Below are 25,578 nucleotides of genomic sequence, written 5' to 3' on the forward strand. Positions count from 1 at the left end.
CCCCTGCCACCAGTGTGTTGGCTCCAGGCAGAGCAGAACCCAGCTCAGACCCTCCATGAATAAATATTGCTTCAGGCTCAAGCGTGTTGACTCAAGGAGCTGTGGTTCCTTCACCTTTCCCTGGCAGTGCAAATTGCTGTGGGGGAGCCGCACTCCAGCTGAGAGCTCTCCGAGGAGTGAGCACAGCCTGGAATTTGCTTTCAAGCTTTGGTCACTGCCTTTCACTGTGCTCAGTCTCTCAGAAGCCAAGATTCTGTTTGTTGATTAACCAGCTGCTTTAATTTCCCTCCAGAACTCTTCCCCCACTTCCCTTTGTTTCTACCTCACTGTGTTTCTTCTTGGAAGGGTGGAAAGAATGAAATTTGCTTTCCTTAAAGTCGGGGCAGCTGGTGCCACTTAAAATACAACTTGAAATTTACCAAGATGGTGTTATGGGTTGAACTGTGTCCCCCACAAAAAAGATATATTGAAGTCCTAGTCCTCAGTACCTCAGAATGTGACCTTATTTGGAAATAGGGTCTTTGCAGAGGAAATCAAGTTAAGATGGGGTCATACTGGAGTAGGGCGAGCCCCTAATCCAACATGACTGGTTTCCATATAAAAAGAACACCATCACTGGAAGAGACAGACACAGAGTGAAGACAGCTGTGGGAAAATGGAAGCAGAGATAGGAGATATGCTGTCAGAAGCCAAGGAACACTTGGGGCCCCTAGAAACTGGAAGAGGCAAGGAAAGATCATCTCCTAGAGGCTTCGGAGGGAGCATGACAACTGCCAACACCTTGAGTCCAGACTTCCAGCCTCCAGAACTGTGAGAGAATAAATTCCTGTTGTTTTAAGCCACTGCTTTGTGGTACTTTGTTCCGCCAGCCCTAGGAAACTAATCTAGTCTTCAAAGCAAATAATCCACACAGCTGGAGCCTCAAGAATCAACTGACTGACATAAGATAATCACGCCAAGCCCTTGTTCAGTGTGAAGGTTTTACTTCTCAAAGTTTTTTCTTCTCCATCATCCCATTTTAGCCTCATGATTACTTTGTGACGCAGGGCAGATTTTATTATCCTTCGTTTTACAGGTGCAAAATCTAAAGCTCAGGATGTAAAATCATTTACCTCAAGTCATACAGAAGTGTCTCTGTGGCTTAGAAGAAAACAATGAGTAATAGAAATTCAAACTCAGCTCTGCCCCTGACTAGATGTACATGGCCACTGGTGAATAACCTGACCCCAGGGTATCCAAACTTTGGAATTTCAAGTACAGTCGTTACTGTCTTTTTAAGAGCATTAAAATCACTTACCATCTACTGTCAACGTCATTTCATAAAAGAAAAGGCATTTTAACATTAAAACTAAGGAAAGACTGTAAAATCAGAATAAAGGGCATATCTTTTAAATTAAATAAATTTAGCTTGTTTTTTAAACTCACTACTTTGTCATTATTCTCTTCGTTTTTCAGAAGACTGACAGATACCAGGATCGACATTTGGGAACCACTTCTGAAGTCTTTTTGGGCCTCCTTTACCTTATCAGAGGGTGTTGGATTTTTCCTTGATTCCCTTCCCCACCTCTTAACATTTTATGATTCTCTGAGTCAAGCCCAGATTCTCCTACTAACAGCTGGAAATGGAAACCCCTGGGTCTGAGCAGTGACAACCAGAATGCCCTGGTCAGAGGACCTGGTTGAATGCCTGTCCACCTTCTGTCTTAAGACCACACCTTACCCTGCCATACTCCAAGAGAGAGTGAACAGGAGTTGTTTTGGTGGCATCAGGTAAGCAGCTGGCATGGACTTCCTCTTGGAAAGGACTCCTTTGTATTTGAGGCAAAACAGTTTGGGATTTGATGTGCAAACTACAGCCTGCTTTCTCCCTGTACCTCCTGCCATCGGGCTGGTTCTGGCTGGCTTAGCTTTCACCCTGAGCTGGAGAGCTCCTTGGCCCTCCAGGCCATCAGTACTGCCTGCTGCTCTAGGTCACAGTTTAGAAAAGCAGCCTGAAGAATCCAGTGCTTCCACCACAGGCTGCCACTGGGCTAAGCCTGAAGCTTGAATGTGCCCCACAGCTAAAGTCAATGATTTTATTATCGTCAATGATGATAATAATCTTTTGCACATTGTGTCTAAAGAATTTTTTAATCCAATATCTTTTTAGCTTAACATCAGTGCTCAGGGAAATCTTCATGAAAGTGATAGGACTGGAAGGGTACAGTGAAAAGAGGGTGGTATTTGGATGATGAGTAGGGGTAGGAAGGATGGGGTTGGTTTGCAACTAGAGACCAGTCTGGAGGGTGAAAGGAGCAGGGGCGTTTACAGCTGAAAGGAGCCCTGCCTGAAGGGGGCGCTGAATTCCCATAAGGAGAAGAGGGGCCTGGCCAGATGTGTGGCGATCTCACAGGCTTTTGAGGCAGACAGACTAGGTAAAACGCTAGTTCAGCGACTAACTAGTGTTATTATTCCCCCCACCTTCTGCCCCCTCGCTGTGAGGGGAAGTTCTCCCAGGCCAGAAAAGATAAGTGGTCATAAGGGGTAGGGAAAGAGCAGGAAAAGAATGAGTCTGACAGGTTCTTTCTACTAAAAAGTTGTTCAAGGAAACAGTTAAACTACCTCCACCCTCTCAATCTTTTGAACTGCTTGTTTTTAGTCCCTCCTTTTCCTTGAGAGAGAAGTTCCAGGGTGACAAAAATTCATGGAAATCAAAAGGTCTTCAGACAAATTCGACCCCTCTAAAGGCCATTTGACCAAACCACCAAGCCAAAGAACAGTCCTTCCCCGTTGCTCTCAGGCGGGGTCCGGAATAAGGCCGGAGGAAGTGACCTTTTCTCAGGAAGTGGGTGGACAAATGACCTAAAATTCAACCCTTCCCTTCTTGGAAGAAACTTCTCATCTAAAGGAGGAAAGCTGTAAAACGTGCTCGTTTTTCAGTGCAGAGGGAAAAAGGAGTGGGAGGAAGAATTTACTACCCAGCAATAGGTTTGAGAATATAAAGGAAAAATACTATCTACAAGCGGGCAGCTGTTCCCTCTGATGTGAGTGGAGAGTCTGCAGCTTTGAAGAGGCTCTTCTCTGGAAAACAGCCTCTACCTTTATAATTGTCCCAACTGGAAACCTAGGGGGGGTTTATCATATGTGATAGTCATGTGTTTATTTACTATACAGTCACACGCTGCATAAAGACGTTTTGGACAATGATGGACCGCATATAGAATGGTGGTCCCCCCAGATTAATACCATGTAGCCTATGTGTATGGTAGGTTTGTGTAAGTACACTCTGTGATGTTACACAACGACGCAATCGCCTAACAATGCATTTCTCTGAACAGATCCCCATTAAGTGACGCATGACTGTAGTTTGTTTTCTCATCACCTCCTGTTGCACCTGTTGAGATTCAGACTCGGTGGTGTGTGAGGACATGAGGCCTGGACCCAGAGGGAGGAAACTGGTGAGGGAGCTGACTTAAGAACCAGAAGAAGAGTGGGAGCAAACTCCTATTTAAAATATGTTTGGCTTTCCGTGACTATTTGAATTTGCAGTTTTATTATGAAAGTAATATATGTACCCAGTCAACTTTGTTTTTTTATTATAAAAGTAATTTAAGTACAGTGTAGAGTAGAAAGTGAATATAAGTACCTAGTGTGGAGTTGTTCTCCTCCCCAGATGTGACTGAGGTAATCAGCTCCTTATATATTTTTATAAAAAAGCATTTACGCATGTGTAACTATGAGCGTATCCTTTCTTAAAACACACACATGCAAATGGAATCATGCCATGTATATTGTGATACATCTTGCTTTTTTCACCTAAAAATCTTCCTTGGAGATTATTGTTTCTCAGTAGTATGATCATCTGTCCCAGTTAGCCTGCAACAGTCCTGGTTTACACCTTCTGGCCCAGTATAATTATCAGTAGAATCCCTCTCCACTCTCAAAGTATCCTGGTTTGGATAAAGGTTCTGCCACTCTGCTTGTCAGGCCAAATGGATCTGCCTTTTTGTTTCTAATGTTTCATGGGATGTCACACCGTGGACACCTCAGGTAACTAATCACCCATCTATGGACACATGCGTTATTTCTAATTTTTAACTGTTAGAAACCATTCAGCGGAGAGCCTCCTTGTACATTCATTCCTGAGATCCTGTGAGGGCACAGGTGCAGGATAAGTTCCTAGCAGTGAAAATTGCTAGGTCAAAGGGTTTGTGCCTTTTGCATTTTTTTCTGTGAAAATAATATTTTTGTTTACTTTTTAATTGAGACATAATAATACATTGAATGCATATACCACAATTTATTTATCTACCTTTTAAAAACTTTAGCCAAATTTCTCTCAAAAAAGGAGGAAGTGCATGCAGACAGGCCAGCCCGGAGTAGCCCTCCGCGTCCTCCTTCAGCCTCATAGTCCAGACCCTCCCCCACCTCTTCACTGGGCCGGGTCACTGTCCCCCTCACACCGTTACAGCAGATTCTTGTCTGGCTCCTTCCCTGTCCTGCAGGTGCCCAGTCCTCTTCCTCCAGGAAGCACTGCCTGACTCCTCCCACCATACCCACTAAGACCGGGAGCCCTTCCGTGTGCTCCCCCAAGCATTTGCTACTTCTCCTGTCACTGCACTCATCACATGGAACTGTTGTCTTCTCTTTGATTCCCATCTTCCCAGTCAAGCTCTGGATTAGTTCCCCATCACTGCTGTAGCATATTACCACAGACTTAGTGGCTTAAAACAACACGAATTTATTATCTTAAAGTTCTGGAGGTCAGAAATCTGAAATGAGTTTCACTGGGCTAAAATCAAGGGTTGGCAAGGGTGTGTTCCTTCTGGAGGCTTTAGGGAGAATCCGTTTTCTTGCCTTTTCCAGCTTCTAAAGGCTCCCTGCCTTCCTTGGCTCATGGCTTCTTCCATCTTCAAAGCCAATGGCCAGTAGAGTCTTTCTTACATCACGTCACTCCGACACTGACTCTTCTGTCTCCCTCTTCCATATTTAAGGATCTTGTGATTACATTGGGCCCATCTAGATAACCCAGGATACTCTCCCTATTTTAAAGTCAGTTGATTAGCAACCTTAATTCTGTCTGCAACTGTAATTCCCTTTGCCGTGTAGTGTAGTATATTCACAGCATCCAAGGATTAGGACATGGACATCTTCGGGGGCCATTATTCTGCCTACCACAAATTCCCAGCTCTGCAAGGGCAGAAAGTATATCATATTCTCTGTTGTATCCCCAGTACCTGGAACATGGGAAGTACTCAATAACCATTACAATTTACTGCTTCCTGCCCTGGGCAATTCTTGCAGAACAGGTAAAGAAGGCTGGTTCTAGGGCCGTGCCAGAAGGCACACTGCTGTCTATTCATCAAAGTGGGCAAGAAAACCTCGTTGCGGAGGCTGGAAAATTCTTTTCCAACAGCACCATTTTTAGCCTGAGGAGGTTGAAGACAGGGGCAGTCATAGATGTCGTTCAGGGCAGGGTCATGTCATTCTTCTGTGTGTTCCATAACACAGAGCCTGGCCCACTTTAAGAACTCAATGCATGTTTGTTGAGTGGGTCAGGGTGGGACAGAAGTCCAGCTGAGGCAGAAAAGCTGATAGCAAGGTGTCCACTAGGGCACTGGGTCAGGGTGAGAGAGCTCGAAGTCCGTTGGGGTGGCTCCTGTGTGACCACAGTCTGAGGCAGACAGTGCTATATCAGTGAGGCCCAGAGAGCCAGTGAGCTTGGATATGGAGAATCAGGTCAGCCAGGAAGTCAGCAGCAGGCAGACAAGGCAGTACGACGTGGACAGCAAGGGAGGGGTCGGGCCAAGCTGGGTTCAAGAACCTGGGTGTGGGTGGAAGTTAAAATTGAAGGGGTATAGCAGAAACCTGCAGGAAACTAAGAGAAAGCTTAACCATACCAGCTTCTTGCTCCATGCCCCAGGTATTTATATTGTTCCTCTCTGATGAGAATCAACTCAGGCTAGCCAGAGGGTCCCGGACAAGGGATGCTGCCCATAGCATGGGAGGAGGAAGCAGCTGTGAGGGACTCTAAACCAGATGTGAGCTGGGGACAGTCAATACAAGAAGCAGCAGTCACAGTAGATATAAAACTAAATATGACACAGACACCACCCTTAGGAAGCTCACAGCCTAGGGCAACAGTCAAGCACTAACTCACTCTTACACAGGGAAGTAGATTAGAATAAAGGGGGAATACAGTGAAAGTGCTTTAAAAAAAAGTCTCATTTAACTTTCCCAGTAATGCTACGTGGTAGATGTTATTGCCTCCATTTTATAGATGAGAAATCTGAGGTTCTCACTTCTGGAGAACCTACATAGGTAACTAGCCCAAGGTCACACAGCTCGTAAGTGATAAAGCCAAGATACAAACTCAGATTTCTCTTACTCTAAAGCCCACACTTCTGAACTCTATTCCATAAAAGCAGAGGCTGTTTTTCATGATTGCCAAGCACAGCACCAGCCATGTGGTAGGTATGCAGTAAATGCTTGTTAATGAATGACTCTTTTGAAGTAAATTTAATTCTTATGCTCCTGTACTCTGCACACATTTCTATTATAGCTCTATTTTAGTACCAAGCCCTTGGTAGAACAAGCATATTTCACTCATTCCAGATAGGACTTGAAATAGGATAAGTGTTTCTAAGCTTGCTTTCCTACCAAACTGTGAGTTCCTGGGAGTAGGAACTATATCCTACCAACTTTTTAGCCCAGCACACAGTAGGTGTTCAGTAACTGTGAATATGAGTGAGTGCAGGTTCACCTGGCAGTGCTATGATCGATGGACTTGAGAGACGACATTGAAGATCTTGGCTGGAATGGCGGGGGCCTTCTTTTTCTTCCTGGTATGAGTATAGTGCCCGGCACATTAAAAGTGCTCATAAACGTTAGCTGAGTAAATGAACAAATGAGTGAATCCTGCATTTACCCTAGTTCTAGTTATAACAGTAGGATCCTATCCATTCTTGATACTTCCAGAGCCAGTAGAGATATCGTATTACATTCTGAGGACCCTCCCAGTCCAAGGAATTTCATGCTGTGTCTAAAGAATACCCCTGTCTCCAAAGAAACTACATTTCAGTTCCAACTGGTTGCACCACAATCATAAACACAGCCATAAAGGAATGGAAACAAACCACCGAAACACTGAGTGGAAGGCCGAACTCCTCTCAACTGGTGGAGAGCATTTCTAAACAAACACGAGGAGAATTACACCTGCTCCAGTTCCTGCCAAAGGAATAGAGAGCAAACCCAAGAAAGTCAGACTGGCACCAAGTGAGAACCCAATGGGGGCAAACAGGAAGCTTCCTAGAGGTGGAGAGATTCCAGGGATTAGTGGTGGTAGGTTGACCTAATTCCACTATCTGGAATTCATGGCTCTCAAATTCCTTCATTCTGGGACCTGTAGAGTTGGGGTTTCTCTGGCCTACTCTCAGTCTTTGAATCTGAGTCAGTCTCCAAATCCTTCAGATTAACTTGACTCCTCTGACATTCTGTGCTGCTTCAGGTGGTTATGTCCTCCCACCCCAGCCTCTTGCATCCAGTCAAAGCAGTGCCAAGCCCTGTTAGTGAGGATAGCAGAGAGGACACTTTGGACTCAGGGTACCAGCAATCAGAGCATCATACAGTAAGATGAGCATACTGCAAAACCTGGCCCAACCAAAGGCTTGATGTCTACTTCCTGTTAGGAGGGGAATGAATCCCTTAGTGGTCCTGAGCCCACAGATAAGAGTATGCAAGTGAGGAGGAGACTGAGAGGTCTGGGATTGAAAGTGGTAGAGCTAAGACCATTTTAACAAGGTTCCCAGGTTCCAAATCCTGTTCATGAACCTTTCTTCTGCATCAGTAACCATCTCCACCAACCCCTGTCTCCGGTCTTTACCACAGGCAAACACCTCTATTCATTCTTGGCAATCATCCATGACCCACAGACAAAAATAGATCAGCTGGCCTCTGCAAGCACTTTGCTTTCACTGATGAGAAACAAACGCCCATTTGGTTTACTTTCCCTTCAACAGTCCAGGAAGCCTCTTGACAGAAGATATTGGCAAGGTTTAGTGAAGGCCAAGGGTTTAAGTTTTGAAACCTAAACCATCTGACAGGCCCTGTGAAGGTGATGAAAGCCAAGAAACAAATGGTCAAGTTGAAGCTCTTGGACTTTGTGTCTCAATTACTAGATGTGGTAAGACATTCATCAGGGTCACTTAGATGCAGAAAAATTCAGCTACAGTGAAGCAGGTTTGTGCCCCACAGAAGAAAGAACTTTCTAATAGAGCTTTCCATCAGATGAAGAGTCAGCCCTGGGAGGTCCATTGGATGTGACTCGGACTCATTATCTGTCAGCCATGCCACAAGTATGAAGCTGGAGCAAGATGACCTTTAAGATATCTTCCAATTCCTAATTCCCATGACTCTGTGATCATTATCACCATAAACTTTGAAGCCTTCCAAATGAAGCTTGTGGTAGAATATAGAAAACAAATGAGCTCAGAAAAGGCATAGTTGAGAATCAGAACTAGTCATGTTCTAAGGGCTATTCCTGCAAAGTTCTGAGGCCATGATAACTTGCCAGAATATATTCTAGGAATATTTCTGGATGTTTCAGTCATTAAGAATTCAGGCAGCCTCATCTCCGAGCAGTGTCTGCTAATCAGCTCTCCTTTTTGAAATAGTCAGTATCAGTCTCACACATGCTCTTCCCTCTGCCTGGAACACTCTGACCCTAGTTATCTACATGTCTTGCTACCTCTTCTCCTTCAAGTATTTGCTCAATTACACCTTCATAGTGAGGGCTTCCTGGACTGTCCTATATCCAGCCTGCCTTTTAATTGTAGTGAATGGACCATTTATATTTAGTGTAGTTATTGATACAGCTGGGTTCAAGTCCACTCTCGCTATTTATTTTCAGTTTATCCCATCTGTTCTCTGTTCTTTTTTACCTCCTTTCCTGCTTTCTTTTATATAAAGCAAAAAAGCTTTTTAGCATTCCATTTTATCTTCTCTATTGGCGTTTAGCTGTTTCTCATGGAGTTTTGTTTATTTTAGTAGTTGCTCTAGAAATTATAGTGTGCATCCATAACTTATCACTGATATATCTTGAAATCATACTATAATATTACATCACGTCATGTATAATATAAGAAACACACAATAGTATCCTTTTTTTTTTTTTTTTTTTGAGGAACATTAGCCCTGAGCTAACATCTGCTACCAATCCTCCACTTTTTGCTGAGGAAGACTGGCCCTGAGCTAACATCCGTGCCCATCTTCCTCTACTTTATATATAGGATGCCTGCCACAGCATGGCTTGACAAGCTGTGTGTAGGTCTGCACCCAGGATCTGAACCACCGAACCCCAGGCTGCTGAAGCAGAACATACAAACTTAACTGCTGCGCCACAAGGCAGACCCCTCAATAGTATCTTTATATTTACCACCTTTCTGGCTTTGGTGCTATTGTTGTAATACATTTAATTATTTCTACATATTTTATAAGCCCCACAAATTCTTAATTTTTGTTAAAAGTCAATTGTATGGACTCATAGATTCCTATTTTATTCAATGACTTATAATCTATTGCTATTATTATTTTTTTGATCTTCAAATTGCCCCACATTTGGCCCATAGGAATTCCTTCAAGTTATCTCCTGTGTCCTTTTGGTATGATGTCTCCATCGTTCTTTGAGCACTTTGTTACTTTTGGTAACAAGCTCTAGGTTCATCTTATACTTCCCTGTCCTTGTCCTGAAATCAGCCATTTCTCCAAGGAGGCTTGATTCCTTTTAGTGGGAGGTGATATTCATAAACCAGAATCGGGGTACTCAGTGTGCACATTGCTACTGGGGTGTCATTAATTGCTTCTAGGCTCCTGTCCTTTCAGTGGACAGAGCTAGGAAATATATATACATGCATGCCCATCTATATCTATTTCCACATCTATCTATTAAAAACCATGAGTTTTCCCCAATACCTTTAATTTCAATCCAACATCACAGAGTTTATTTTAGCCTTCCCCCTTCTGTATTTGTATCTCGCTTCAGTAACATTGGGAAAATTGGCTTTCATTATCCTCAATATATTATATATTTGCTCAATCTCCCTGTATGTAACCAATGTCCTGGCTACTGTGGGGCCAGTCCTTGGTCCTGCAGTCCCGCTAATTCCCACCAGTGACATCAGGGCTGAATCCTTGTCTTTTGGCCCTTCAAATCCCTACTGGCCATGTTGGAGCAAAAACCTAGGCCCTGATGAAGGACTCAGTAGCCCTGACGTAGAAGCAGAAGAGATGGCTGGATTGATCCAAGGCTGATGATCTGTAAAAAAAGATGTGATAGGAAAATCAGGGAGCTTGGATGCTAAGAATGCCAGAAGATGTGCCATGGGTTTCAGGCAGGATGTAGAAGAAACATGCCAGGAGGTAGGCTGAATTGGTAGAAAATGGAGAGATGGAAGCACTGGAGATCCTGATAAAATCAGAGAAAAGGTATGGTGGGGATTAAGCTCTCTGGAGAACCTAGTCATTTCCAACCAGCTAGCCAAATGTCTGATTGTATCTACACATCAACTGGGCTACAGTGAGACCTGATTCCATTGGAACTTTTATTGTCAAGTGGGTCACATCCGGGAGAATTGCCATTAAGCAGACATTTTTCCAAACAGGGATTACAGGTGCTTCCCCTCCAGTAAATGAAATCCCTAATAGCAGAAGTAAAGGAAGCACATGTACATTCATACACAGACTGAATATAATACTGGCCCCCAATCAAAAATCATCAGGAAGTCAGACTTCAAGGCAAGCCCCTGTCCTGAAGTGACTCTCTCATGATCAGATAGCACAGTTATCAATGAGAAAAGGCCATAGGTGGCTTTTGCATGTTCTAGAACCCAGAAGCCATGGGGTTCTGAGAGACCAACTGGAAATTGGATGAGCGAATATCTGAATAAGTGAATAAGCAAACCTGAGCTGGGCCTTGCAGACTGAGTAGGATTTCTGTAAGTAAGAAGGAGAAGGAGTGGAATTCACGTGGGAAGCAATTCAATCAAGGATCCAGAGCAAGCCACAAGCATGCCAGAGCTGTGTGACAGAACAGTGGATACATCTGCTACTCTGGAGGTGACATAGGTCAGGGCTGTGGCAGAGTCACGTCTCCATCCAGAGCCAGAGGCTTGGTGCCACTTGGCAATGTCTCTGTGTGTCAGTTTCCTCCTTCATTCCCTCTGGTGGCTATTCTAAATTTCCCCCTCTCAGAAGACAGCCTTGCTGGCATCTGTAATAGACATCAAGACTATCAGTCATTAACTTCCTCAACTTCCTGTCTCTGCACCTACAAATTATGGCATACCTACTCACAAATTCTTTCCAGTCCTATCGCAGGAAGACGTCCTGTCCAAGGCTGATTCCTCAAATCACACTCATGCTCCCTTCCCTTCTTCCCCTCAGAAACATTGCTGCCACAGCTGTCACCCTCAACTCCTTTCAGGCTCTTTTCCAAAAGCCAGGAACAGGCAAATGTCTGTCCTATCATGAACATATGAAACATCAACCATATACCCTTTAGTTAATCCCTTTTCTTTATCTTTCCTTTAACAGCAAAGCTTTTTCGTTGTTGTTAAATATCATTTTACATCTTTCTCTAATTATAAAAGTAGTACACGTTCATTACAGAACATTTGCACAAAACTATACAGTAAATTACTATATAATCTTGCCACTCATTTTTGGGTTTCCATGTGTATATATCTAATATTTAATAGCTGACTCTTTACTGAGTGCATTCTGTGTGCCAGGCTCACCATTACCTAGTGAGGGACTTACCCATAGTTGCACATCGACTCAGTGTCAGAGTCTAGATTCAGCCCCAAGCAGTCTGGCTCCAGAGCATACACTCTTAAATCAGCTCTTTATGCCTCTAGTTTATACCGGAATCAGAGTTATATATATTATAGGTAGAGTGAGCATTTTTCAATATCACAAAATATGTTTTAGAAATATGATTTCCCAGGCATAACCCAGATTTATGATGTGATAGTTTGTCATCTTTCATTCACTCATCAACTCATTGCACTTTTACTCTCATGCCTCACCGCTCAACAACGCAAACTGACCCCACAGGATTTCAAGGTAAACTCTTCGATGCTAAATCCAATGGATAATTTACAGCCCTTATCTTTCTTGACTCCTAGACAGTGTTTGACACCACTGTCCCTTCCTTCAGTTGTTTAGTTAATAAATATTTATTGAGCACCAATTATGCACCAAGCACAGTGCTAATCATCGGAAACTTCCTCTTCTGTTGATTTCCAGGACATATCCTCCTTTGCTTTCCTCCTTCTCCTCTGACCATGTTTTCCTAGTCTCACAGTTCCTAGTCCTCTGGTCCCATCTTGGGGTCTTCACCAGTGTTTCTCAGACACCTCTGTGCCTTAGAATCACCTGCAACACATGCCTCGTTGTTCTGATTTGGAGTCAGGCATAGGATCAATATTTTGAAGATGCTCCATGTCCTCAACAGTTGCTTTTCCTCCTGTTTCTCATCTCAGGAAATGGCAAATGTCTCCATCCACTTGTTTAAGCTGGAAACCTTGCCTTCCCCCACTCTTCCAATTAATCAGTACATCCTATTGATTCTACCTCATTATTTCTTAAATCTTTTGACATCTCTCCATCTCCATTGTTGTCACCTGCGTTCATCCCACATCGTTCTTACCTGGATTAGTAAAATACTCTCCTTGTTGATTTTGTTTCCAGTCTTGCCTCACTCCAACCTTTTGTTGTTTTTGCTGTTCACAGTGAAAATAGCTTTGTTGTTCTTTTCTGATTATGCAAATAATACAAGATCAATATAAAAATTAAAACTATCATACAAATTGAAGGAAGAAAGAAATGACCACCTGACATCCCATGACCCTGAAATACCCCCATTCCTCCATCAACTTTTTGATGATCATCCTTTTGGGCACCTTTTTATGTCCATCAATCATATGAGAAAATTATCTGAACTTTGTCCTTCATTGGAATTCAGATGCCACAGGATGGCCCTAAGGGAGGAATAATTTTAAGTAGGACCAAAGAGGGCCCAGAAAGAGTCAATATATAATTGTAAACGAAAGGGATAATATAATGCTGTTTTGTCTTCAATAAAGGGCACCTTTTATTAAATCCTTTTTTTCTGTACTTTCCTTCTCTCTCTTTCTCTACTCCCTGCACCCCCACCTTCACCCCAGGTAACCATTGCTAAGAACTTGGTGTGTATACGTTCATACCTTTTCCTCCTGCTCATATAATCATATATTGTGTTTGGCTACTCATAATAGTGACCCAACTACAGAAGTTTAATCCCTTGAGGGTTGGTTCTTGTATGTACTATGTCCAGGGCTCCACAAAGTGATCAGGGAACCAGGTTCTTTCAAACTGTCTGCCTTGCAATCTTTCACACTGTCATATCTTCAAAGCCATAAAATGACTGTAAAAGTGCCAGCTGTCACATCCTTATTTCAGATAAGAAAAAGGGAAGACCAGGAGCAAAAAAACCTTCACCAAACACTTCATCCAGAACTTCCACTTACATTTCATTGGCCACTCCTATCTGCAAGACACAATGGGAAAAATAGACACAGACACACAGAAGCACATAAAAGGTTTTAGAGTTGTTGTTTTGCTATTAGATGTCTTCATTTTCTGAAAATTGGATCAGAGTACATATACACCTTTGCATATGGCTTTTCTTAGTTAATCACACTTCAAGGAAATCCCTCCAAGTCAGTTACTATAGATCAACTTATACCTTTAAATGGCTGCATAATTCCTTATGGCACATGCACACTGTGATTTATTCAATCATTCCTCTAATGCTGGGCATTCACTTTGTTTTCAGTCTTCTGCCAACCACCAACAATGCAGCAATAAACACCTTTGCACATGCATCCTCTGTGCTGGTGCTTTTATTTCTATAGGCTAGATTCTCAGCCATGCGATTACTGAGTTGAAGGGCTATGTATTAAAATTTTGCAGTCTTTGCCTGATTGCCAAAAAGTTTGTAGCAATCCACATTTCATCCAGGAATGTATGAGAATTTGTTTCCTCTTCATTTTCACCACTAGTAGGTGTTATCATTCCTAATTTTTACCAGTCTGAATGATATAAAGTAATATTACATTAATTTTTATTTTCATTAGCATCTTTTACATATATTTACTGGACATTCGGACTTTTTCTCCTATGAGTTGCTTATTCACGTCATTTACCCATTTCTACTAGGTTGTCTTTTCTAATCAGTTTCTGAGAGCTCTTTGTATATTATGGATATTAATCCTTAATTAGTATACTAATAAGCTATATAAAAACTTTATTGAATCCTCTTTGCCTCCAGAATAAAATCTAAGTACTTTAACAAAGCCAGGAGTGTTGTCTGGGCAGGAAATGGGGTTCAAATGCCTTTGATAAGAATGGTTAGGCAACCACCTTCTCTCCATATATCCTTTTACATCCATTGATTTACACAGAAGTTGAACAGTACAGCCTCTGAGAAAGAGTCTGAGCCTTGTTTCTGGTTGGATTTCAGTCATCTGATGGACTGGGGTGGGCCTGAGGGAGGCATGATTACAAGTAGGGGAGGCCCTGGGAACTAAATCATCACACAGAAGAAGGCAACTGGCCTCTTGAATCAAATCCAGCATTTGGGCCAGAGAGCCCAAGGGGAATGGTGTTCTGGGTTCACTGTGGAAGCTAACACTGGAACTTGTCTCACCTAGCCACTCTGGCAGCATGTGTGGCTCCTGGAAGAAAGGGGGCTTGTGTGGAAGTTTAAAGAGCTGTTACTGTGGAGTCAGGCAGCCTTGCTGTAGAACCCTTATTTGAACTGTACCCAGTAAGAGCTTTTTCCGTCCCACTTTGCTAGAGCCGTGGCAATAATCCTGGTCTTCAGGTGCAGCAATGATGCTCCAATTTCAACATTATGAAGCTCAATAGACTGCTGGGTATTATTTGCCAATGACAGGAAAAATGTTCCAGCCTTGTGTTGGCACCCTTGTTGAAGCATTAAGACTTGGAACTGCAGAATTCCAGCCTGGATAGATGTGGTAGCACGTGATAACCTAGTTTGTTTCATCGAAACGTGGACTTTCTCTCCAGAGAGTCCCCTTATACTTGATGGAAAAGACCCTTAAAATGACTGATTTCTTGCAAGGGTCTTGACTTCCTTTAGTCAAGCTGGTGGGATGCAGAGCTTGTGAGGGCTGGGTATTGATGCTAGTGGGATTGTCCCTACACACAGCCTGGTAAAGCCCTAAACTGGTCGCTTTCATTCTCATTGTATAAGTAATAGCCTCTGCCCAACTCCCCAGCCTCATCTCCAGCATTTCCTGAAACACTCAACCCCTCAGCTATATTATTTATTGGCTAACTCCTGTCAGCTACTGTCTCCTTCAAGAAGCTCTCCTTGATTCCCCCAGTCTGGGCTTGAGGTCCCTTCTTAATGCTCTTGTAACATCCCGTATGCCCCGATACCCGACTCCTTCTATCAGACTGTGAACTAGTTTCTTCAGCATGGAGTGCAGCGCCTAACATATAATGGGTGCCCAATAATGCTTGTTAAATGAGTGAATTATCGAATGAAAAATGAAATGTCCACATATGCTCAGTGCTGTATTCATCTTTTCTAAGAGAAATAAAGGACACATCCCCTCCTCTCAAGTGACTGATAATCCAATTGAGGAGATGGAGTTTTTTGTTTGTTTTTTCTCCCCCAAAACTACTAAATAGTTATATGCATTTAAGATTAAATTTAGGAGCAATGAGAATTGGGCGAAGGGAACGTAATAGAGCCACGGACATCAGCAGAAGAGAGAATACCTTATTCTGTTACTGAGCGTCTCTGTGTGGTTCAAAAATAACCTCCAAACATGTATCAGTATCACATATGTGAGGCGCACTGTGCCGGTCACAGAAGCCACAAAGAGGGAAAATTACTGGCTTTCAGGGCTCATTATCTAGTTGGAACACTTCTGATTTTGTTTGGAAGAGGGCAGGGCTTACACAACAAACAGGCAGCAAACAAGCAAATGAGTACCCTGGCTGGAATGACAGGACAAGAGAACTGCAGAAAAATAAAGCAAACCAGTTTTCACTTATTACAATAGCGAAGATTAAAGTTGAGATAATTTGAAGCCTTGGTGGGCATGTGGTGAAATGAGTACAATTATACACTATTAGTGGAAGGGTAAATTGGTACTTATTTTCTTGCGGGCAATTTGGCACCTTATGTCAAGATTTTCAGAAATGTTCCTACTCTTTTGACCGGGTAGTTCTGTTTCTGGTAATTTATGTTAAGCAAAGCCAGCCCTGGTGGTCTAGTGGTTAAGATTTGGCCCTCTCACTCCTGTAGCCCAGGTTTGTTTCCCAGTCAGGGAACCACACCACCTGTCGGTTGATCTGTCGGTTGTCATACTGTGGCAGCTGCATGTTGCTGTGACACTGAAAGCTACGCCACCAGTATTTCAAATACCAGCAGGGACATCCATGGTGGACAGGTTTCAGCAGAGCTTCCAGACAAGGAAGAAGGACCTGGCCACCCACTTCTGAAACACTGGCCAGGAAAACCCTATGAATAACAGCAGAACATTGTCTGATATAGTGCCAGAAGGTGAGAGGATGCGCAAAAAGACCAGGCAGGGTTCCGCTCTACTGTACACAGCGCTGCTAGGAGTCAGAATTGATTCAATGGCACTAAGAACAATAAATCTTAAGGAAATAATCAGAGACATGGAAACTTATGTACAAGGATATTAAGAGGAGTGTTATTTTTAATGGAAAAAAATAAAAATCACCTAAGTATTGAACAATAGGGAATCAGTTAAATAACTCAGGATTCATCTGTACAATGGACATTGTGGCCATTAAAATCCATGTTTTCCTGAAAATTTTAGCATTACAGGAAATCTTCCGTGTCATATCATTAAGAGGAAAAATACACAAAACTGTATACACATCATCCACATTTTGTGGCTATAAAAACACTGAAAGGAAATATACCCAAGATGTTAGCAGTAGTGGAATTATGGATAATTCTTTTTTTCTTTCTTATCATTTCCTTTATTTTCTAAATTTTCTACAACAAGTATATATTATTTTATAGCTAGAAAATAGTTTTACTTTTTTAATGAAAGAAAATTGATAGGACAGGGTAGTCTATGCTCAAAGCAAGATGAGCAAGTAACAGTAAACTCACATGCAGAATGGTTGGAAATTGCATCCACTCTTTGGTTTTCAAGCTAGGTAGCTATAGCCTTGTTCTCTGCAAACTTCTTTTGTTTTTCGGTATTTTTGTGAGGAAGATTTGCCCTGAGCTAACATCCGTTGCCAGTCTTCCTCTACTTTGTATGTGGGACACCTCCACAGCATGGCTGATGAGTGGAGTAGGTCTGTGCTCAGGATCCAAACCTGTGAACCCAGGCCATGGAAGCAGAGTGCACGGAGCACACGGAAATTTCCCACCCGACCACAGGGCCAGCTGCCTATAAACTTTGGAGTGTTTGAGAGGGAAGTGCATGAGGAAGAAAAGCTAAGAGAGAGAACTTGAGAGAGAAGATCACTTCTCTTTTGTCGCAGTCAAGTGTTTTATAGAAGGTTTGTGGGTGGGGCAACTTGGAGGCCATGGCAGTCAGCATCCCATTCCCAGTGTCCCGTGAATCTTTTCTCTTCTCTTCTCTTCTTTTATTTTGTTACCCTTATTGAAGAAAAGGTTGGAGCAACCTGAGCCTTGAGAGGGTTTGCAAGGCAAGCAGAGAAAGGCTCCTCACACTCACGCCAGCAGATTCTAATCATCACTTCTGTCCCTAAGATCTTTAATGACCATCCAGGAATATCTGACCTGCCCCAGGCACAATGGGGTCAACAGTGTCTCAGTTCCTTTGACCCAACGGAGGGCTGAGACTGAGGTAAAGATTGAATGAGCAGAGAAGGAGCAGGCTCAAGTGTCTGCCAAGATATCATTAGATAGCCTATGAAGTCAACCCAATAATTATAGATGCTTCAAGCAGATGATCAGTGAACATTTGACATGCAAAAACTAGCTGCCATTTGTATCACTCTTACCCCTAGTTAATTAACAGCTTTTCCATTCGTTATTTTATTTGATCTTAGCCACAGCCCTTTAAGAGAGGCACTAGTCTCCCCATTTTACAGATGAGATCAGTGAAGCTCAACAAGATTAAAGGATTTGCCCAAAGTCTCTCATGGTTCATAAGAGCTGGAGCTGTAACCCAGGACTTCGGATTCCTCTTTCTTATTTGGCACATTGAAGCCTTGACAGACATATTCTCATACATGACACACAAATAGCGCTGAAAAATGAGAAGAAAAAAGTTTATCTACTGGAAGTTTGTTCACATGATCTTAACTAATATTTCCCCTTTTGAAATTACTTTTCATTTCTCAGCCCATATGGTTAATGCCAAGGAGACACACCACAGACAGGGCCACGGCACAACCCCTGGGCCTTAATGCTGAGATTGTGTTGTGTTGTCCAGGCACAGCTACAGAGCCTGGGCTTAGTGGGAGTTCCTATGGGAGACCCTGTTTGCCAAAGGTAATGATGAGGCATGGGCCACATGGCTCGTGTGTCCTGGGCCTGTCACAGGTTCTATGTGGAGGCGTCTCTGGAGTGAGGGGCTACTATCTTGAATGGGCAGCCTGGGTTCAGGTGGGTTCTCCTCCAGATGGCACTTCATTAGAGAAAGGCATAGTTAAGGCCCCAAGTTGGGCATGTCTGTTCATCCAACTCCTTAATCCATCTCCATCTCAGGTCCTGCCCTCCGACTGCTTTAACATGCACAGAAGTGAAATAACTGGAACTGCTTTTGGCCCAGTGCTGTATATTGTCACATTTAATTCTCACTCCAACTCTGTAGAGTAATTATCCTCATTTTATAGTTAAGGACCCTGGGGAATCAGAGAGGTCAAGCGACTTATTTGAGACACGACTGATAAGTGGCCCAGGCAGGACTTGAACCCAACTCTTTCTGGCACCAGAACCCAGGTGCTTTCCAACGCACTACACAGCCTCCTCAAGCAGCAGGAGCTCAGTAAACTCCCTCAGTTTGCTCCAATCCACCCAAGGAGATGTGACCAATTTGAATGTTTAAAAGCTGTACCACCACTGCAGACGAGGTGAGCTACACGGAGATGCATCTGCAGATCGTGCGTGAGACAGAAGATAGCTCCCCTTCCTCAGTCAAGCAGATTTGAAATCCTCTTTTCTAGAAAACCTTCCTGGCCCTGCCTGAATCTGCTTAGCTTTTGGACATGATGTCTCTCTCCTTTCCTACCATAACCTCTAAATGATTTTCCCTTGAAACATTTACAGGGCAGACACAGAAGCATCTCAGATAATCCACATGGCAACTGCCTGCGTGTTTGCATGGGGAAACCTATCTCAAGATTTTGGCCCACAGAAGGCAGGGTCCTGGGCTGCCTAAATCACTGCAGACGAGGCAGTGAATCCCACATCAGCCCTGAATCCTCTGCACCTACCCCTCTCACCACCAGCCACCTTTCCAGGGCAGGTACCTGAATCATCTTCTCAGTCTTCAGGAAGCTCATGTCTTAACCGAAACAATAGCAGAGTCTCTCTCCCCAAGAGCGAAGAGGAGATTTTTCAGCCTCAAGTTAGAAAAAAAGAGTCCTTTTTATACAGTTCTCTCCTTCCAGTCTGCTCTATAAGCAGCTCTCTGAAATTTCGGCTAGAATCCCCATGTACACCCTCTGTCCGCTGTGGCCAGTCTTCAGCCCTACTGTCAGTGGTCTGGGGCCTGGCTAAGGGCGACAATCTATGAAGACTATGCTCAAGGCAGAAGGCCGAGGCTTGACGCCATCATTATATTTCCTGTTGCTTAGCATTTGTGTATTTTCAATGTATATTTATCCAGTCTCCTCCAAGAAACTGGAAGCATAGAATGTTCGGAATAGGGGGACTCTAGTTCACAAAGCACTTCCACAGCCTGTTCCTAAATACCTCTCAGAGCATTGGTATCTGACCCAGAACTCTGCCTTGTTACCCCAGCAGTTCCTAGGGCAACCACCTCTTCTTTTTCCTTTTGTCTCTGCCTGGTTGTCTCCAAAACTGAGGCAGGGCTCTCCAAAGTCAGTGCTCAATGTTTCTGACCAGAGAAGCAGAATCTTCTAGCTCTGTTCACCCCCAAAGGACCTCTTGGGTTGGCCAACAGACCTGCAGGCACGGGCATGGCTGTTTAGCTTGCCTCTGTCACGCCAAGGAATGACAGGCATGACTACTCTCGGGGGGAGGGGAAGCCACTCATCCTCCTCTGGTCTCCGCCCTTCTGCCACCATCACAGCCCCAGCCCTTCCCTCTCTGAACTGAGCTGCCTTTGCTCCTTTGAGCAGGGGAGGGGGGCCTCTAGTCTAGAGGCTCTTCTATACCCGTTTCTGCACCAGTCTTGCCCCCGACATCCCAGCCCGGGAGTCTCAACAGGGCATTTGTGCTCACGGATGGCTTGATTTGGCTACAGTAATCACGCCCTGATGAGGATTAATGAGCTTCCCAGGCCTGTTGGGTGACTCTGCCTTGGGAAGCCGTCCAATCCAGAGCTCGGTCTAAACCCACAGCGCAGCATGCTTCACTATGAGTCAGAGCTGACAAATCCTGAAATTACTACCACTGTATTCCTCGGAATGACAAACTCTCCCAAATGCTATCACTGTAGACTTCCTTCCACAGCAAGGCTTTGCTCTGCAAGTCAGCTATAGCCCCAGGACTTTGAGCTTCCCTTGAGTTTCTTTTTGTGTCAGTTCTCAATTATTCCTACTAGGGAACACAGTAATGGTTTGGAGAATCTAAAGGGACAGATTATCTAAAAATAATTTAAATAATTTAAATTTGTCTCTGGAATGTGTTAAGTGATTTATTTGTTTTAGGCAGAGTATTTGCCTTCCTAATGGCACTTAATTAATGGTAATGAGAGAAAGAAATGGCGTTCTATCATCGCAGATTAGTTAGGTCTGGATGTGGGAGAGAAAAGGAGAGCCTGTAGGACAGGGTTATAAAACAATATGCTCAACATTCACAGTGGCCAGAGATACCCCCACTCACTTCTTACATGTCCAGGGAATTACGTGAGGTCAGTGCTTTTGCTTCCAGGGGTAGGTTCATACATCTTGCTGTCTTCCCATTGCTATGGAGAGGTCCGCCATCTTGGGAGCAACAGAGGAGCAAATCAGGCAGAGAAAGAAGTACTTCTTATGTCCAGGAAGTTGGGAGCTGTACCCTAAAATAAAAAAGAGTAGGATAAATTCTCCTCTTCCAGCAAATATGGGAAGGTCCCCTTGAGAGAGTAGGCTTTCAGCAGCCCATAGATAGCCAACTCCCTCTTACCCTTTCCAGAATCCTAGAACTCAGCCCTGAACATGAGGATGCAAGACTCCAGTAAGCAGAGAAGGGAACAAGGCAGGTGGATAGGGTGAGAACTGTACAGGATTCAGACTCAGAAGAAAAGGATTGCCTCTTCTTGGCTATGGGATCTTGGGCAAGTTATTTAATTGCTCTCTCAGTGTACTCACCTGAAAAAATTAAAACAACAACAATAATGAGTAACTAGTTTACGGATGAATGGTGGCTAAATAACAATATTTTGGAGAGTATTTTGGAAGCTGTAAAGTCCTGTGCAAATTTTAGTTATTACTATAACCGTGACTGGCTCAGTGAGACCCATCCACAGTCCTGGAAAGTTAACTCAATGGACATGCCACCTTAGAGTCTGAAGGACCGTGTTGAGTACATAAGGGGTATATTCAGGTGTGTACTTAATCATTGCTATTCTCATTCTGACGTAGGGAGACATAGCACAAGAATCCAGAGTAAGACTAACTGCCTTCCTGCACGTAGTCTTTTCTCATTTTCTTCACATTTGGTTGAATTTGTTAATGATTCTAGATCTCAGCCTCTTCAGAAATGCTTGGCAGTAGAACTACCATCTACTTTGGAAGCCAGGTTGGAATCTGCCCAGACTCTCAGTAAGAGGGTACTTCCCTTATCTAAGATCCTTTCTTCAATGGATAGGGAGATGGTGGGGAGATGGGGCATTGGGGAAGACTAATTGGTGGTGGGGGGACGGTGTATGTGTGTGTGTAATAGCTACTGCTCATCTTCAGCTTTCTCGGAGAACTACCTTCTTCTCCATTGAGGAAAGAAAAGAAGAATCATGATTGAAGTGTCAGGTTGTCAGGATATCCTGAGTTTTCCTCCCCTGGTCTGAACTCTCGTTCCCAACTCTCAATTTGTCCCTTTCTTTCTTTTGACCATTGCTCCCACCCCTGGCTTTAGTGTTTCTGTTCTCTTGTCCTCCTATCTTAAAGCCACAGGGCCTCTGGGATCAACTGGCAGACTCCTTTAGGGGAAAATGGAATATGTGCTCTGGGACCAGTGAGGTAACTTGCAGGCTCTCAGTGTTGCTGAGAAAAAGGAGCAACAAGTTCACCTGGATGTTTCCACATGGCCTACTCTCATTTGAGGTTAAGTCTGGCTATTCCTAAGTCTTCACAAACATACTCCTAACCTGTCCAAATCCAATGGAATCTTAATCCTCATTCTACATGTAGCTTCATTCCACCACAATTAGTCCTTCAACTCACGACCTTTAGTTATCCTTCAACTACCCATCAGCCACCTGCAAGTGCTTCCTGCTCTTCATGGTAACTAAGTAAATGGCACATTGTCTTCAGTGAACATAATGTTTCTAAAGATAGAATTCTTAATAAGAATTTAGTAAGTCAGGAATCTTCAAAAGTTTCATATCCTGTCTTAGGTCAGGTTCCCTAGTGGGAAATCTTGATGTGGGGATCCTTGTGCAGGTGATATTTATGAGAAGTGCTCTAGAAGAAACTTGAGAGGGAGGGAGGGGAACAGAATAATGAAAGAGAAGAAGCTAAACAGGAATGTGGCCTCAGGAGAAATGTGGCCTCAACCTGGTCCTTCTGGGAGCTCTGGGGAGTATAAATGGCACCGCAGAGTTTGTCTTGCATTGAGGCAAGGAGGTGGGCGTTTTTATATCCCCACACCAGCCAGTCACTAGCTGTAGGCTGTGGAGAGTGTCATTCTCAGGCATCTGGGGAGGAGGCTCCTGTCATCCAAGGTGTGAGTCATCAGCAGCCCCCGCAGCAGCTGGTGGAAGGACGCCCCTGACTGTAAAAGGAATCCCAGGGGTCCAACGGCCTCTGCTACATACCGTCTGACACTTTAATCCCAGTCCTGGAATTCTGCCATATTGAAATACTTCTAAGCATAGAAAACAAACAAACAAAGATGTTTATTGGTGTGTCGTTTATGATAAAACATTTTAAAATGCACAAACCTGGGGCCAGCCCAGTGGCGCAGCACTGAAGTTCACACATTCCACTTTGGTGGCCTGGGGTTCACCAGTTCAGATCCCCAGTGCAGACCTATGCACCACTTGTCAAGCCATGCTGTGGCAGGCATCCCACATATAAAGTAGAGGAAGGTGGGCATGGAGCTAGTCTTCCTCAGCAAAAAGAGGAGGATTGGTGGCAGATGTTAGCTCAGGGCTAATCTTCCTCAAAAAAAAGCAAAAACTTGAAGTTTCAACAGGGCAAGAATAAGTCAATTATGTAATGGTATAATTAAGTAAATAAATTATGCACTCGCATGGCCTTCTTTGTCCCACAAAAGCTTGGCCCCTGACTACCTGCCTGATTTTATCTGGAACCGCTTTCCCCACTTGCTCGTTATCCTCTAATCAAACTGGTCTTCCCTCTGTCCCTCCCACACGCCAGGCTTGCCACTTTCCCAGGGCTCTTGCCCTCATGTTCTTTCTGACCAGAACACTCCTGCACATGGCTGCTCCTAAACTCCTTCAGGACTTAGATCTCATATCTTCCCTCAGAGAGGACTTCCCTAAACACCGTCTTCAGTACCTACCCTTGTCACTCTCCAACATATCGCCGCCTTGTACAGCTCTTATTACTCTGTGTTTTGCTCATTTATTTCTTGTCTTTGGCCTGTCTTCCCTCCCCTAGACTAAAAGCACCCAGGGAGTGGCGATCTTACCTGTTTTGTCCACTGCTTTATCCAGAGCCTGGAGCATAGGAGTTACTCAGTTGATGGCTGTTTGATAAGTGAATTAATGGACTCCCAGTTTAAAATGATGTTTACCAAAATCACGAAATAAAATGAAAAAATGACAAAAATCTGCGAATGACAAAAATAAGTGAAGACATCATGATGTAAAATGTCATATATTATATATTTAAATATGCATTGAGAGAACTTCTGTTTCTGGCCATGATGGAGTTAACAAAGACTCCAAGGATTTACTCTCTTACCTTAAACAACTAAAAATCTGGACAAACTATGAGGCAATGGTTTCAGACCTTAGACAATAGTCAGTACAGGATTGTGGTTCCTGAAAAAAAGGGGGAAAAAAAAATAAGGTCAGTCCTATGATTGCTTTAGCTGACTAGCTGGAGATGGTTTCTAGGCTGCAGCATTGGGAAGGGGAACTCAAACAGAGCCTGGTGGCCTCACTGGATTGAGAGATAGGAGTTCAGAGAAGCCAAGATGGCTGGAGTTTGAGAGGCAGCATATTAGAGAGGAGGGACCCGCCCAGAGAGTGAGCTCCAAAGATGTGCAGATTGAGCCTTTGGCTGAGTACAGATCTGTGCATGTGAGAGAAAGCTACATAAATCTGGGCAGGGACCGGGGGAGACACAAAACACTGGAAAGCAAGAGCCCTCAAAATTCCTGGAGCTCATGGAATTCTGTTCCCATTAGCCAGAGTGGAAAGACTTCATAACACACAGAGCATCAGGTAGAGTCCTCAGAAGGGCATTGTCAGAGTAGTGGGGCTAAATTAGCCCAGAGACTCACTGTTGCTCAGGAAGCACCCTAACAAAGCTTAAAGCAAGCCTCACAGGAATCAAACTGCTGTCGGCAACTTAACTGCCTGCCAGAACAAGTAGAGCACCATTTAAAGAACTACAGCAAAATCCAGTGCCCAAGAAGGTAAAATTCACAATATACTGCAACCAAGCAAAACTTGCCAAGCACGCATCAAGATGGGAAAATACGATCCACAACCAAGAGAAAAATCGATCCATAGAAACAGACCCAGGAATGACAGAGATGATGGATTTAGCAAACAAGAACTTTAAAACACCTATTAGAAAAGTGCCTCACATGCTTAGGGAGACAGAGGAAAACCTAAACACAATGAAGGAAGAAATGGAAGATACGAAAGATCCAAATGAAAGTTCTAGAGGTGAAAAATGCAATATTTGAAATGAAAAATGCTTTGAATGGGATTAAGAGCAAATGAGATAATGCAGAAGAAAGGACCAGTGAATTGAAGACATTGCAGTAGAAACTGTCCAAAGAAAAAAGACTTAAAAAAAAAAAAGATCTTCAGTTACCTGTGAGACAACATCAAGGGGTGGAACACACCTGTAATTTGAGTCCCAGGAGAGAGAGAAAAAAATTTTGAAAAAATAATGGCTGAAAATTTCCCAAAATTGATGAAAACTATAAACTCACAGATACAAGAAGCTCAATAAAATCCAAGCAGAACAAACATAAAG

At 43.5% G+C, this 25,578-nt stretch overlaps 1 long non-coding RNA gene across 1 annotated transcript; it reads right to left on the reverse strand.

Annotated features, from left to right (window-relative positions):
* Positions 1 to 9,494: 9,494 nt before the first annotated feature.
* On the reverse strand, positions 9,495 to 24,416 carry LOC123280829 (uncharacterized). The gene is made up of 5 exons (XR_006520080.2): positions 24,328 to 24,416; positions 24,053 to 24,193; positions 23,340 to 23,555; positions 21,083 to 21,257; positions 9,495 to 13,564 (listed from the first exon to the last, which is right to left on the reverse strand). It is a non-coding gene; the product is annotated as an uncharacterized lncRNA (long non-coding RNA).
* Between the last annotated feature and the right edge of the window lie 1,162 nt (positions 24,417 to 25,578).

The sequence above is a fragment of the Equus asinus genome, chromosome 25 (assembly GCF_041296235.1).
Source record: "Equus asinus isolate D_3611 breed Donkey chromosome 25, EquAss-T2T_v2, whole genome shotgun sequence".
Taxonomy (NCBI): Eukaryota; Metazoa; Chordata; class Mammalia; order Perissodactyla; family Equidae; genus Equus; species Equus asinus.